The following is a 15,789-nucleotide window of genomic DNA, read 5'->3' as shown; positions in this document are numbered from 1 at the left end:
ATAAGAGGGGGGAGGAGAGAGAGAGAGAGGGGGAGAAAAGAGAGAGAGAGAGAGAGAGAGAGAGAGAGAGAGAGAGAGAGAGAGAGAATTGCTGTGTACCTGGAACTCTAGCTCTCCTAGCTCAGCCTTCCACGTTTCACAAACATGCCCACTCTGATTTAATTACTTAACAAAACTAATCAGGATTTTCTAAAGAAGAGAATTAGGAGAGACTAAGCCTTAAGTGCACAGGAAAATGGGTTTTCCAAGGCTTCTTGTCTGTATCCTTTGTGTGTATTCATGTGTATGCAGGTGCATGTGTGCATGTGCCTTTAGAGGCCAGACGACCTTGGGTATCATTCCTCAGGCACTGTCCACCTTTCTCACTGGTCTGGAGCTCATCAAGTAGGCTAGACTGGCTGGCCAGTGAGTCCCATGGATCTACCTTACAACTCCCCAGCACTGGGATTACAAGTGCAGATACTATGCCCAGCTTTTAAAATGTGAATTCTGGATGCTGGAGAGATAGCTTAGCAGTTAAGAGCACTGGCTGCTCTTGCAGAGGACCTGGGTTCAGTTCCCAGCACCCACATGGAGGCTAACAACCACCCACAACTCCAGTTTCAGGGGATTTGACACCCCCTTCAGACCTCTGTCAGCATTGCATGACATGGATGAACTTACATACATAAAGGCATTATACACATAAAATAAAAGTAATAAAATGTGGATTCTGGGGATAAAAGGATTACAAGGAGAACACTTGTACTGACCACTCTGCGGCCTTGTATCTTTTTTAAAAAAAATTTTCTCCCTAGCTCTTAACCTGTCTTTCTCCCCCTTCCATAGCCTGTGTTTTCATTCACGCTATAAAACACAAGTCAGCAGTTCAGCTGTGCTTCTCATCATTTAAAATATCGTGGTACAAAAATTTACCCAACAGTTTGTCTTAGAAAACATTCAGAAGATAAAGATGATGTGTTTATAAACCAAACCACACAAGTAAACTGGTACAGTTCCATTTGAACATCTGTCTCCTTTCAAAACTACAATCTATTGGACTGGAGAGCTGGCTCAGTGGTTAAGAGTGCTTGCTGCTCTTCCAGAGGATGTGAGTTTGGTGCCCAGCACCCACGTTGGATGGTTCACAACTGCCTGTAACTCCATCTCTAGGGGGATCTAATGCCTTTTTCTGGTCTCCATGGGGACCTGCATACATGTGGTATACACTCACACAGACAAACACACACACACGCAGACATACATATAGACATAAATAAAAAATAACAGCTGGGCACGATGGCCCTCACCTTTGATCTGGAGATAGAGGCAGGTGACTCTGTGAGTTTGAGGAAATTGATTCCTAGGGATAAGAATATGTTTGGTGAAATAGAGTGCCTACTTCTGATTCAATCAAATTGATGGAGACCCAATCCTCAGACTTTAGAGGGTTGGAGGAAGACCAGTAACCCAAGGCAGATATTGTATAGTGTGTATGTTTGTCTGTCTGTCTGCCTTCTTTACTAAGCCCTGGGAGGGATAGGTTTTCTGCATCCATCAGGATGCCTGCATTATGCAGAGCCAGAGGGAGGGCTAAGTGAAGTCTTAATGGTTTTTTGTGAAATCACCTTGTAACAACTAAAAACACCAGCATTAACCAAACAGGGTGGTGCATGCCTTTAATCCCAGCACTTGGGAGGCAGAGGCAAAAGACCAGTGAATCTCTGGAGCTCATTGGCTAGCTAGCCTAGCCAGTTGGTGACTCCAGGTTCAGAGAGACCCTCTCTCAAAACATAAGGTAGATCTGGGCATGATGGCACACACCTTTCATCCTAGAACTCCAGAGGCAGATCTCTGTGAGTTCTAGGCCATGTGGTTTATACAAGTTCCAGGACAGCCAGGGTTATACAAAAAAAAAAAAAAAAAAAAAACCAAACCAAACCAAACCAATATCATGTCCTTCCATAGACCAATGAAAATATATCACATTTCAGGAAAATCTGATACACAACGAGGATTGGGAAACACTGTTCTAGAATCCATCACAGACAGAAAACAACAACCAAGGGGCTGGAGAGAATGGCTCAGTGGTTAAGAGCACTGGCTGCTCTTGAAGAGGACTAGGGTTTGGTTACCAACACCCACATGGTGGTTAACAACCATTCATAACTCCAGTTCCAGGGGATCTGACACCCTCTTCTGACCACGGGTGTTGACGACATGGGTGGCCTTAACCTACGTGCAAGCAATGCACTCATACACATAAAACTAAAATAATAAATAAAATATATTTAAACAAACAATAAACAGTTGGGCGTGGTGACCCGTGTCTTTAGTCTCTACACTCAGGAGGCAGAGATAGGCAGATCGCTGTACGTTCAAGGCCAGCCTGGTCTACATAGCAAGTTCCAGGCTAGCTGGTACTACAGGGAGACCCTGTCTCAAAAAGACAAAAACAAAACACAGCAATAACAAAAAACAAAACAAAATCAACCATACAGAAAACATACAAAGAATCAGGAAATGGACATGAAAACATCTCATCAGCCCTATAAACAACATGGTGGAACAACACCCCAAAGATGTCTTCTCACCTACAATTCTATATGTAAGCCAACTACAGAGAAAGCTTATGAGTGAAAATATTCAGACAAACCTGCTCGGTATCCAAGAGAACATCTGTAATCTCAACGCTTTGGAGGTTGAGGCAGGTAGATCTCAAATTTGAGGCCAGCCTGGACTTTATAGTGGAAATCCTGCTTTAAAAAACATACAAATGTGGGACTGAAGAGATGACTCAGTGGTTAAAAGCACTGGCTGTTCTTGAAGAAGACCTGGGTTCGAATCCCAGCACCCTCATAGTGGTTAACAACTGTCTGTAACTCCAGCTCCAGGGGCTCTGACGCATTCTTCTGTCCTCCGCAGGCACTGCATGATGTGGGGGCACTTACATACATGCAGACATAGCACTCATACATATAAAAATAAATAAATCCCCTCTACCTGCAAAAAAAATAGAAAAACCAAAAAACTACACACACAAAGGAGCCGAGCATGGTGGCGCAAGCTTTTAATCTCAGCAGAGGTAGAGGCAGGTGGATCTCTGTGAGTTCAAGGCCAGTCTGGTCTACATAGTGAATTTCAGGTCAGCAGGGCATAGTGAGATCCTGTCTTACAATCAAGGGGCTAGAGAGATGGCTCAGCAGTTATGAGCACTGGCTGCTCTTGCAGAGGCCCCAGGCTCAATTCCCAGCACCCACATGGCAACTAACAACTGTCGGTAATGCCAGTTTCAGGGGGATCTGACGCCCTCTTCTGGCCTCCATGGGCATTGCATAACATGGTGCATTTACATGCAAGCAATACATTCATACACATAGAATAAAAATAATAAATAAGCTGGCCGTAGTGGCACATGCCTTTAATCCCAGCACTCGGGAGGCAGAGGCAGGCGGATCTCCGTGAGTTTGAGGCCAGCCTAGTCTCCATAGCAAATCCAGGCCAGCTGGGGCTACAGGGAGACCCTGTCTCAAACAACAACAAAAAATAAATAAATAAAATATTTTAAAAACAAACAAAAATAATAAGAAGAATTAAAAATAAATAAAAAACCAAACGACAACAACTACATAGAGAGTGCTAGGCCAGCCAGGGCCACAGGGAGACCCTATCTCAAAAAACAGAAACAAAACAAAAGGCTGGGAGTACTCAGCTCAGTGCAGAGCACGTGTCTCACACTATGAGGTCCCCTGTTCAATCCTCAGCCCCGCAAAAAAGAAGTGGGAAGGAAGAAGGCAAGACAATACTGGTTGTTGCTTATTTTAAAGGTTGTGTACATTTGTGTGGTAAGTGTGCACGTGTGTGAGCGCATGTAGGCCAAGGAGGACTTTGGGTGTCTGCTGCATTACTCTCTGCCTTATTTATTCCCTTGAGATAGGGTCTCTCACTAGACCTGGAGGTAGCCTGTCAGCCAGTAAGCAGCGATCCTCCTGACTCTGTTCTCCCACTGCACTGGGGTTATAGAAGTGTGAGACAATGCCTAACTTTAAAAAAATAGATATTTTATTTATTATTTTAATTTTTTATGTATATGCCTGTATTGCCAGCATGTAGATAAGCGCACCTATGTTGTGCAATGCCTGTGGAGGACAGAAGAGGCTGTCGGATCCCCTGGAACTGGAGTTACAGACAGTTGTTAGCTGCCATGTGTGTGCTGGAATTCGAACCTGGGTCTTCTGCAAGAACAGCCAGTGTTCTTAACCACTGAGCCATCTCTCCAGCCCTTTAAAAAAAAGTTTTTTAAAAGAAGTTCTTGAGTTTTAATAAGACAACTAAATGTACCCTTCCTTCTTGGTTAACGTCTGTTCCAAACACAAGGTGAACAGGAGGCTAATAAGGTATCAAAAATGCTATCGTCACCATTGATACAAAGTTGGAGGACAAAACTTAGACCTGAGGTGGGGAGCATTGTACTAGCATTGTACTAATGAACAGGACAGTATGACCCTAATGATGACAGGTCTGGAAGACTCTCGTCTCCTGGGATGGGGTCCCTTCCGTGTTCAACTTCCAGCAGAGAAACAGCCTAGAAACAAAGACTTGGACTGAGCGAAGCTAGATCTTTTTTTCCAGAATTCACAGGTCAGATCAGAGAAGTTGTTTCTGTAAGGGAACCTGGCATATCCATGTGGAGGCATATGGCCTGGGAAAGGACCAGTCTGCCCTAGCATCCTGAAGACTTGTAGTACTATTTAACCTTTTGAGCTATCTACATTTGTGGTATTGGCTATAAATAAAATTTTCAAGCTGGAGTTGAGGCTGTGGCTGAGTTGGTAGAGTGCTTACCTAGCATGCATGAAGCCATGGTTTGATCCCCAGTACCATATAAACTGAGCATGGTAATGCAGGCCTGTAATCCTAGCACTAGGGAGGTAGAGAAAGAGGATCAGAAGTTCAAGGTCATCCTCAGCTACATAGTGAGTTTGAGGCCAGCCTGGGCTGAATAGGACATAGTTTCCAAAAAAAATTAGTGAAAATTAAAAAAACAAATCCAACTTTTAGAAGTTCAGTTTGTCACTTTCTTTCTTTTTTTTTTTTTTTTTGTCTTTTTTTTTGTCTTTCCTGTAGCCCCAGCTGGCCTGGATCTTGCTTTGTAGATCAGGCTGACATCAAACTCACAGAGATCTGCCTGCCTCTGCCTCCTGAGTGCTGGGATTAAAGAAAGACGTGTTCCACTATGCCCAGCCAAGAGAGTTTATTCTTTATAAGCACATTCTTGTTAACAGCCTCATGACCTCACCCAGTATGCTGTATACCAGACAGATGTTAACAAAAACTGACAGAGCATTCCTAAAAGTTCTGCATTTCCATCTTCTCAATGTCATTTTTATTTTTTAAATCTTTTAAATTTTTATTTATTTATTTATTTTGTCTTTTTGAAGCAGGGTCTCCTTGTAGCCCCAGCTGGCCTGGAACTCACTATGTAGACCAGGCTGGCCTTGAGCTCACAGAGATCTGCCTGCCTCTGCCTCCCAAGTGCTGGGACTACAGGCGTGCGCCACCACGCCCAGCTATCATTTTTATTTTTAAAAAATATTTTATTTTTTAATCTTGAGTGTATTGTCTGCATGTGTGTAAGTGCACTGGTGTTATGCAATGCCCACGGAGGTCAGAAGAAGGTGTTGGATACCCTGAAACTGGAGTTACAGAGTGTTGTAACTGGAGTTACTGCTGCCATGTGGGTACTGGGAATTGAATCCCAGTCCTCTACAAGAGCAGTCAGTGCTATTAACCACTGAACCATCTCTCCAGCCCTGTCATTTTTATTTTTAGCCATTACATGTACATAGTTAAATGTTTAAACAGTGCTACAAGTCTCAGCTGTGGCAGACTGGTTCATCCCGAGTCTCTGCTGGGGCAGACTGGTTCATCCCCAGTCTCTGTGCTTCCGTGTGGAGAGATACACTGGCCTCTTGCCCTTGCAGAAACCAGGTCTGTGATCTGACTAGTGAATTCTGGAGAAAGGATCTAGTTTTGCTCAGCCCAAGTCTGTTTCCTGGCTGTTTCTTTGCTGGAGGTCGAATAGAGAAGGGACCCCATGCCAGGAGACTAGAGTCCTCCATTTCTGTCATTACTGTAGGTCAATATTGAGCATCCAATCGCACTCGACCCCTGCCTCTTCTGGATTTTACCATGCCTTCTGAGTCAATGGGTTTCTGGGAGCACTGTATTGAGCTTGAGTTTGGGCAGTGGGGTCCATGGGGACATAAAGTAGCAATATCTGTCACAGGCAGGAAGAAGGCTGCAGGAGACCGGAAGCACATTTTCCATGTGGGCCTTGCGGAGTGGCTCCCAGGCTTTGAGGTCCAGCCCAAGCCTCTCTCTTCTCCATAAAGCCTCAAATGGTCCATTGAAGTCTACATTCCGAACCCCTGTCACTGTCCTCGCTTTTCACCTTTTGGCTTCTGTCCGGTTCATGTGTTCCTTTTCCCAACTAGACTGGAGCTTCACTGAGGGAAGAGGTTGGGCGGGGTACTTCTTTTGAGTTCCCTTACTGTACCAGGCCAGCTCTTTGTGTAGTGGAAATACAGACTTCATTATGTTCCTTCTTGGCGGAGTTCTAGCAAAACAGGAGTGGAAAATATGCCCTCTGCTGGCACCATCCAAAAGAGCAGCATGCCTGTTAAAGTTTACAACCTTGATCTGACCTTGTGAGCTTCCTGGTGACATTTACTTAACTCTCAAGAAGACCCTGAATGTTCCGGAGAAGGACCCTTGACTATACGAGGTCTTGAAATCTGAACTAGTCCACTTCCTTTCACAAAAGCTTGACTCACACCACAAAGCAGGGAGGATGGAACTATAAATAAAAGACACATTCCCAGTTAACATATGAATGAACAATTTATGATTCACGTCCTTCTTGAAGGAAAGTTGAATCCTAAGAAGGCAAATTCAGTCATCTAGGGGTTATCTCGAATGGCAGATATTGTAAAAGCCACTACAATGAAGATGATCACACAGCGTATTTTTATTTTAGTAGAAACATGAGGTCCTGTTGAAATAAAGTGTGTTATTGCTGTGCTTTTTAATATTACAATGGTAAATATTACACATTAGAGGGGTTAAATGCCCATAAGTGACCTTATAAATATGGTGCAATTAGAATATTAGAAACATTTGTGCCTGGAGCTGAAGCGATGACTCAGTCAGTAAAGTGCTTGCCAGATCTCTAGCACCTTTAAGAGCCTTTTTGTTGTTCTTTTTGAGACAGGGTCTCCCTGTAGCCAGCTGGCCTGGAGCTCAGGATGTAGACCAGGTTGGCCTCAGTCTCACAGCGATCTGCCTGCCGCTGCCTCCCAGTGCTGGGATTAAAAAAGGTGGGCACTACCATGTCTGGCTCTTAAAGGGCCTTTTAAACCAACATGTAAAATTATCGGCATATACACATATCTGTATAAAATCTTATATGCATATAAAATGCGATAACTCATCTTTGAAACTACCTACTACTATTAGCATCCGTGGATACATAAACTTTAGTATTTAACACAAGCATAGCTATTGTATCTGCTGTTGTTTTGATTGCACTTCACTGTTTCGGGTTTCTTACTTGTTCCTGTCTTCAGAGACTCATTACTCCAATGGGCATCTGTCCTATGTTCTAATAATATATGGCTTATATATTGAAAAAAACATGATGCATTCCCTGTTAACTTACGCAAAGAAATATTGGTACATGTAGACATATATATGACTTAAAATATTCTTTTTAGAAAATATTGGGATTTTTTTTACATATGAGAGAATTGTCTAGCACCTATTGATGTAAGTGGGGGAAAATACTCTTTTGGGGAGTCATGATTGGTGTGCCTTGTAGCACGTAAATGACATGACTTTTGTGTGCTACAGGCCAGCACGTGATTTGAAAGAGGTAGAATTTGTCCTGAGTGTATACCGAAACATTATGTCCTGTGTTTAGCATAACTGGTAACAGACACTTTCCCAATAACTTAAAAAAATACGTTCATGACTCAGTGCCCAAACAGGCAGTTCAGAGAGAAAGATCATTAGCATTCAGAGAACGAGGGCAAGGGCTGCCGTGTTTATTTTGTCATGGTCAATTTATTCTTTCCTCACTGTTACTAACCCCTAACCTTGAATCTCCAACAGTACGTTTCAGCTACAAATCTCTGCTGTTTATAACCCTTGTTATCATTTAGCAATATGAAGTGTGTTGATAAATAAAAGCCGACATTTGCCATTTAATTCCGTGGCTCTCCTTATGGAACTCTGGAGTGCCCAGTGTCCAGCCCAGCCCAAGTGGTAAATCAAAGATGGCTGGGATAATCCCATCCACCTGGTCTGGTTGGTGGCAGATGTGACCCAGTTCTTTCTAATGGGATGTGAGGAGACATCTGGGAGCAGTTTCTTCTTCAGAGACAGAGAGAGAGAAGAGAGGCAAGAAAGAGCTATTGAGACCATCTTGCTGCTGGCCTGGGAACTCGGGAAACACCCAGCCTGGCCAAGTAGAGATGGCTCTTGGTTGACTCAAGCTGCTCACGCAACTTGCCTTGAAGCTTGCCCTATGGTGTGACTTCCATTTCTGTGGACAGCATAAATTTCCTATTGTTGAAGCTGTTTGTGTTGGGGTTTCTATTACTTGCTGCTGGAAGCATCCTCGTTGATAAACTATGCTGAAAGAGAAATGACTCATGGGGAAATAATGCTCCCAGCTTCTGATTAACTCGGGCCTCCAGAGATAATTATCTGGGCCATCTGATATATCAAAATATGGAGGTCACAGGATTAAAATTATAGTGACTGCCTTTGGCAAAGGAGAGGGTGGGGATGGTGACTTGGAGGGGGCCCAGAGGGGCTTCTGGAATGTTAGTCACTTCTTGATTGGGGTGGTGCTTATGTGAAGGTATTGCTTACTCTGGGCAAGTTAATTCGGGATTTGTGTACTTTTTTGCTTCTAAGCTGTACTTTAATTTTCAGATCTTCACTAGAAGAACATGCATGGCATGTTTTATCAAGCAGCTAACTGAAGCTGAAGCTTAGGGGTATGTTTTTGTTTTTATTTGAATTAAAATTTATTATAGTTTATAAATGAATGATGGGTCGGTGGTAGGCATTGTGTGTCACAGAGTACACATGGAGGAGGCCAGAGGACAACATGCAGTCGTCGGTTCTCTCCTTCCACTCTGTGAGATCCAGGGATCGAACTCAAGTCTTCAGACTTGGCGGTAAGGTCCTTTACTTATTGAGCCATCCTGCCAGCCCTGGATATATTTTCTTTTTATAGATTCCCAGAAGCTTCCGGTACAGTTTTCCTGTCACTCATGTAAGGCCGACTCACTCATCCCAGTCACAATGTCTCCCTCTTTGGTTTAGACGGAAGAGCCTCAAAGTCTCCATTGTTTTTAGAACCTAGTCACAATATTAGAGACTAGAATTAAAACAGATTGGAATCTGTTCATGGAGCTTCTTCTCTAGGCAGAGTCTCAGATAGAGGTTTTAGTTGTGGATGTGTTCACACCAAGGAAACCCAGGATTTGGAGGAAGTCAACTGTGAACTTCATGTAGCCCTGGACATGAAGGAAGATGTGTAATATGTTTAGCACTGGGCTTTGGGGACCAACTACCTGGAGACAGACCTGGCTTTCCTGGAAGGAAGTCCAGCTAAGGAAAGTTGCCATAAGCCAGAGCATAGAGAATTGGAACTGGACCCATGAAGACTAGAACCTGGAAATCAATCCTCATGAAGGGGATTGGCAAGATGGCTCAGCAGGTAAAGGTACTTGCAGCCAAGACTAACGACCTGAGTTCAATCCCCAAGATCCACATGGTGGAACCAAGTTGCACAAGTTATCCTTTGACCTCCATACGAGCACCATGGCATGTACACACTCAAACACATGAACATACACATAAACACAAATAAATAAATGTAACTTAAAAATAAAAAAGTCTCAGCCGGGCGTGGTGGTGCACGCCTGTAGTCCCAGCACTTGGGAGGCAGAGGCAGGTGGATCTCTGTGAATTCAAGGCCAGCCTGGTCTACATAGTGAGTTCCAGGCCAGCTGGGGCTACAAGGAGACCCTGCTTCAAAAAGACAAAAAAAAAATTAATAAAAAAAATAAAAAAGTCTCAATCTTCATGAAGGAAAGGACTTAGAAAGTGTCTGTATCATGAAGTCAGATGTGGAACGAGTTGGTTGATGATGGAGAGTCTTGTCCTATTGAGCAGCTACACCGAAATGGAAATTCATGAGAATTTACAGACATCATAAGTTCCACCTAACTCTTCAAGGTGAGTTCACACTGATATCGCTGCTATAACCCTGTGAGGCAAGTTAGATGGTATCATGACAGAGACAATGACTAAGAACAGGCTTTTCAGTCAGACCAACCTAGGTTTGAATTCTGGTTTTGTCTTTCTAGTGGAGGGTATCGCATAACTTATTGGCCTGTTTCAGTGGAGAGTGTTAAACTGTGGGCTTCACACACACTAAGCACAATGTTCTACCCCAACCAGAACACCCGGTGCCCTGGAAACATTTATGACTATCACAGGTGGAGGGGTGTTAATGACATCTAATTAGCAGAGGCACATATGATAGCCCCCCCTCCCAACACTGCTAATAATGCTGGGACCTGCCTGATTTTCAGTCTCTTCATCTGTAAACTGGGTATATCCACATTACCTCACTAGGTTGTTATAAAGATTAGGTTGAATAAACAGGAGTTGATGTTGGGTTGTCTGGGCTGCTTCCCTTCCCGACTTGTTTTAAGGCCACACGTGCATTTGTAGAGTTTGACTTCTGGGTATTTAGTGCCAACCACCCTGCTCCCATTGAGTCTTACGATTCATGCCCCATTTTGCATGGGATTCTGCCTCTTTGTCCTGGTTAGATCAGAGGTGGACACTTGATCCAAACTAGAGCTGTACTACTCCTGTCCCCAGGGACCTTTGTGGTTTGTCCTGAGACATGTCAGGCTCTGTTGTCTAGCATCTTGAATGGGGAAGTCCTGGACATTTTCTCATTTTGACTGAGAGGCAGAGGGAGAGAGTCACAGCAAGGGAGGGAATTGCAGGTTTTGGGGACAGCAAAGCTGTGTGGAGATGGAGTCCCCAGGGTTCAGTCCCTGCTGCACACTCAGGTGAACATATCTTTGTAACACTTTCTCCTAGAGCTGGCTTCAATCATGTGCTTCTTGTACCCAGAGCCTCAGAATGACAACAGATGTAGAAGTACTGGATGTGGCACCTGGGAAAGGTAAGCGGAGGTTGTTAATATCATTGTCCTCACTTTAGAGATAAAAACTTTGAGACAGAGCGATGAAATAATCTGCCTTGTTATTAGACAGCTCTTGAGTTGTGAACTAGATCTGCTGCCCAGGCCTCCTGACACCTGGACCTAGGTTCTGTTCTGGTTAGGCTTGTAATTATCAAGTAAAACTTTCAGAATAGACTATAAGTAGGTAAGTACCAATATGCAGCTATGAATAATTCAGAACAGCCCCAATGTATGCAGCACTGGGGAGGAGGACCAGAGAACTGGCTGTGACCCAGAGCAGCCTCCCTGGCCCTCTCTGACATAGACTTGCCTCTCGCTGCCAGGGGTAACCAATATCCTGTTTTTCATTACTATAATTTTAATAGTTTTTCCACCTACACACATAACCTTAAGCCACATGATTTAGTTTTCCTTGTTTTGGAACTTTATGTGAATGGAATCATACAGTATGTGTTCTTTGGGGACTTGGTTCTTTCAACACTATGTGAGGTTCCCCCAGGCTCTTCTGGGGAGCTAAAATTCATTTATTTTTCTTTGGTGGACAGTTCACAAGGCATTTATCCAATCTGTAGTTAATGGACATTGGATTATTTCAAATTATTATTATTATTTTTTTTTTGGTCTTTTTGAGACAGGGTCTCCCTGTAGCTTCAGCTAGCCTGGAACTTGTTATGTAGACCAGGCTGGCCTTGAACTGACGGAGATCCGCCTGCCTCTGCCTCCTGGGTGCTGGGACTAAAGACGTGCACCACCATGCCCAGCTATTTCAAATTATTCTCAGTCAGCACTACTACTGTGAGCATGTTTGTGGATTCTGGTGCAGGTGGTCCTACAGTTTGAGACCTTCTTTATCTCATGTCCTGGTTAATATGTAGGGCCATAGGACAAAGAAAGAGCTGTGTAGTGCTGTGGGATGCACAGAAATCTAAAACAAAGATCCTTCCTGAAAAAGTTAAGTGTGGCGTGATAATGTGACCTAGCCGTTCCACTCCTAGGTATATGCCGAGAGAACTGAAAACATGTTCAGCCAGGCACCCTACATTGCTGTAATCTTAGTGCTGGGAGGCCGAGACAGGAGGATCATGAATTTAAGGCCAGCTCTACCTACATTAGCAAGACCTGATTTCAAAAACAAAACAAAATCAAAACACAAAAAAAGAAAACATATGTTCCTATAAAACTTGTGCAACAATGTTATAGCAGCATTATTCAAATCACTAGTGGTGAAATAGAACATATACACACACACACACACACGTGTGTGTGTGTGTGTGTAATGGAGAAAAGGAATGAAACATTGATGCATACTATAACATGGATGAAGTTTGAAAACATTAAGTGAAACATACATACACAATCCAGGTGCAGAAAGCAACATTTATTATGATTCTACTTATATGAATATCCAGAGTAGACAAATGCATAGATGGAGGGTAGATTGGTGTTGCCAGGGTTGGTGGAAGGAAAAGTGGGGGAGTCACTGCTAATGAGTATGAAGTGATGGGAACATTCTGGAATTAATGACCATGGTCACGTTTGTGGCTATACTGAAAATCACTTGTTAGAAGGGTGAATTTTATTGTCTATGAATTATATCTTAATAAAATGTAAACAGGACACAGCATCCTTCTGTTTTAAGATTTTTTTTTTTTTAAAAGTATGTGTTTGTACATGTGTATGGGTACCCACAGAGAACAGCAGAGAGTGTCAGGTTCCCTGGGGCTGGAGTTACAGGCAGTTGGGAACTGCCATGTGGATGCTGGGAACTGAACTTAGGTCCTCCACAAGAGCGCCCAGCACTCTTTACCATGGAGTCATATCTCTAATCCCAAGCATTCTACAATTAAAAAAATATTTTATTATTATTTTTAATTTTATGTATATGAGTGTATTGCCTGCATGTATGTAAGTGCACCTGTGTTTTGTAATGTCCATGGAGGTCAGAAGAGGGCGTTGGATCCCCTGGAACTAAGTTATGGACAGTTGTTAGCTGCTGTGTGGGTGCTTGGAACTGAACCTGGGTCTTCCTCAAGAGCAACCAATGCTCTTAACTGCTGGGCCATCTCTACAGCCCCTAAGCATCCTTCTCATTTCTTCATTTCTTCAAAGCTGGGGGCGGGGTGTGGGTTAGTGGTAAAGTACTTACTTAAGGTATTCAATCCCCAACCCAGCAATAAAATAAAATAAATAAAAACATTATTGAAAGCATGTATGTCGGAGCTGGAGAGATGACTCCACGGTTAAGAACACTGACTGTTCTTGCAGAAGACCTGGGTTTGAATCCCAGCACGCACATGGCAGCTAACAACTGTCCATAACTCCAGTCCCAGGGGATCCAACAGCCTCTTCTGACCTCCCGGGGCATTGCATGACATGGGTGCACTGACCTACATGCAGGCAATACACGCATATATAAAATAAAAATAATAAATAATTTTTTTCCAGCTGTCCTGGAACTCACTATGTAGACTAGGCTGGCCTTGAACTTACAGAGATCTGCCTGCCTCTGCCTCCCAAGTGCTGGGACTACAGGTGTGCACCACCACACCCGGCTTAAATAAAATATTTTTTTAAAAAGCATGTATATCGAGGATGCAAGACATGCCAGCCTTGTCCAGCCAGCATATTGTTGAGAAAACAGAGGTCAATGAGTTAGACATGGCCCCAGAATTGGTCCTGGCAGGTAACAACTAGTACATTCAAAGGAAAGTTTATTGAAAGTACTGTGTGCAAAGATGTGGGCAGGGTCATGAGAAACCCTGGTTGGAGGCATTATGAAGCATTTTGAGAGTGGAGGCAGATGGCAGCCAATACTGATTTGTAGTGAAAAAGTGGATAAAGAGCTGACAGAGAAGTCTGTGGGCAGGGGTTGTGAGGTGAGAGAGCTAGCTGATTCCTTTGTCCCTGTTCTCTGTCTCTTCCTTGCCCCCCCCCCCCATTAGGATACCCACCTGTAAGACAGAGGGATGGGAGCTCGGGCAATGGGGTCAGCCCAATGCAAGCTGCACACGAGTGAGCCTGGCTTCCGCACAGGCAGTAAGCAGGCTTTGTCCTTATCCATCCACCCCCTGAAGCATACAGAAGAGGGGAGAAGGCTGAAGAACGCCGATGTGGAGAAGCAAGAAACTATATAGCTATCCCTACCCTTGAGACTTCACAGACTGAGAAGACCAGGTGGGGGTGTGGGGTGGTAATAATCGCGTAATATGATTCTGAAAAAGGCTTTCGTGAGTGAGAGAAAATTGGTGCACGGGTGTGCGCACTTTGGATGTGGTGCTAAGAAAGGTCTTTCCAAGGATGTGAGCTGGGACCCCAAGGATGTGCTCGGATGATGAAAGCGCCATTTATGGCCACAGGAACCTTGCAGTTGGAGACCAAGCATCCCTGGGGCATATTAAAGAGGGACCTTATGCGAATATAGAAAAAGGACAATTCCAGGCTGAGGGACACCCCCTGGGGCTCCCGGCCTGGGGTTGAGCTGGAGAGGCTGGCAATGGGCCGACAACCAAGGTCTGCTCTCTGAAGCCAGGACGTGTGTGGACTGCGCCCTCCCCGGAGGTTACACCAAGTGCTGGCACAGCTCTTTGGCTCCACTGCCTGCGCACTCACCGGGCATCTTCCAGCATTTATTGGGACATCTGCCACCTCCCAAGTCCTCCCCTTCGAAAGCCAAGAAAGACCAGAGGAAGGGAGTGTCCCCGAATAGCAATGTGACACAGCCTTCAAGAAGCAGGAGCTTCTGGAAGCTGAAGTGGCCCGGGGGGAGAAGGTCTAAAAGCTACTTCGGAAAGCACCAAGGCCCATGAGTAAGACCGCGGTGTTGGCTGGAACACAGGGAGGGAAAACTGCCCAGCGCCCTGGCCAGAGCTGCGTGAAAAGTGCTAGCCAGTGCTAGGTGGTCCCCGACATCTCCGTCTGCGCAAAGTCCACGTATAGCAGCCTCGCTAGAGCAGCACGTGGCGGTATTTTCTTCCATCGAGGTCTCACCTCTCTGGCTTCTTGCAGAACCAGTTGCCCACAGACTGGAAAACAAAGGCTCAGTGCTCTCCCTGGAGACCTGGGCTTAAGGGATGGGCCTTGGGCAGGCTGGGCGGATGCTCTGTTGATTTTTTTTTTTTTTTTTTTTTTTCCCCGAGTGCAGAGAATATAACAGCCAATTCCTGTTGGAAGTGGCTTTGTTTTCTTTGGAGCATAAAGCACTTTTCCTTTCTCGTGATTGTGGCATTTTCGGGTCATGTTTAGGGTGGTGATTGGCTAGCTCAATTATATGCCTTCCTGAACCCGTGGTCTTAACCTTTTGGGGGCATAGATCTTATTGCAATTCTGATTTTTAAAAGGGGATCCCCTCCCTAACACACACACACACACACACACACACACACACCAAACTGAACATTCAATATCAACCCTGGAGCTCAGTGGAAAAGCACCTGCCTTACAGGCACAAGGCATTGAGCTCCATTCCAGCACGGGGGGGGGGGGGGGGGGGGGGGGGAGGCACCGCCGCT

The sequence above is a fragment of the Nannospalax galili genome, unplaced genomic scaffold (assembly GCF_000622305.1).
Source record: "Nannospalax galili isolate Female #2095 unplaced genomic scaffold, S.galili_v1.0 scaffold410, whole genome shotgun sequence".
NCBI classification, from domain to species: Eukaryota; Metazoa; Chordata; class Mammalia; order Rodentia; family Spalacidae; genus Nannospalax; species Nannospalax galili.
Note: the sequence above shows the minus strand (reverse complement) of the source record.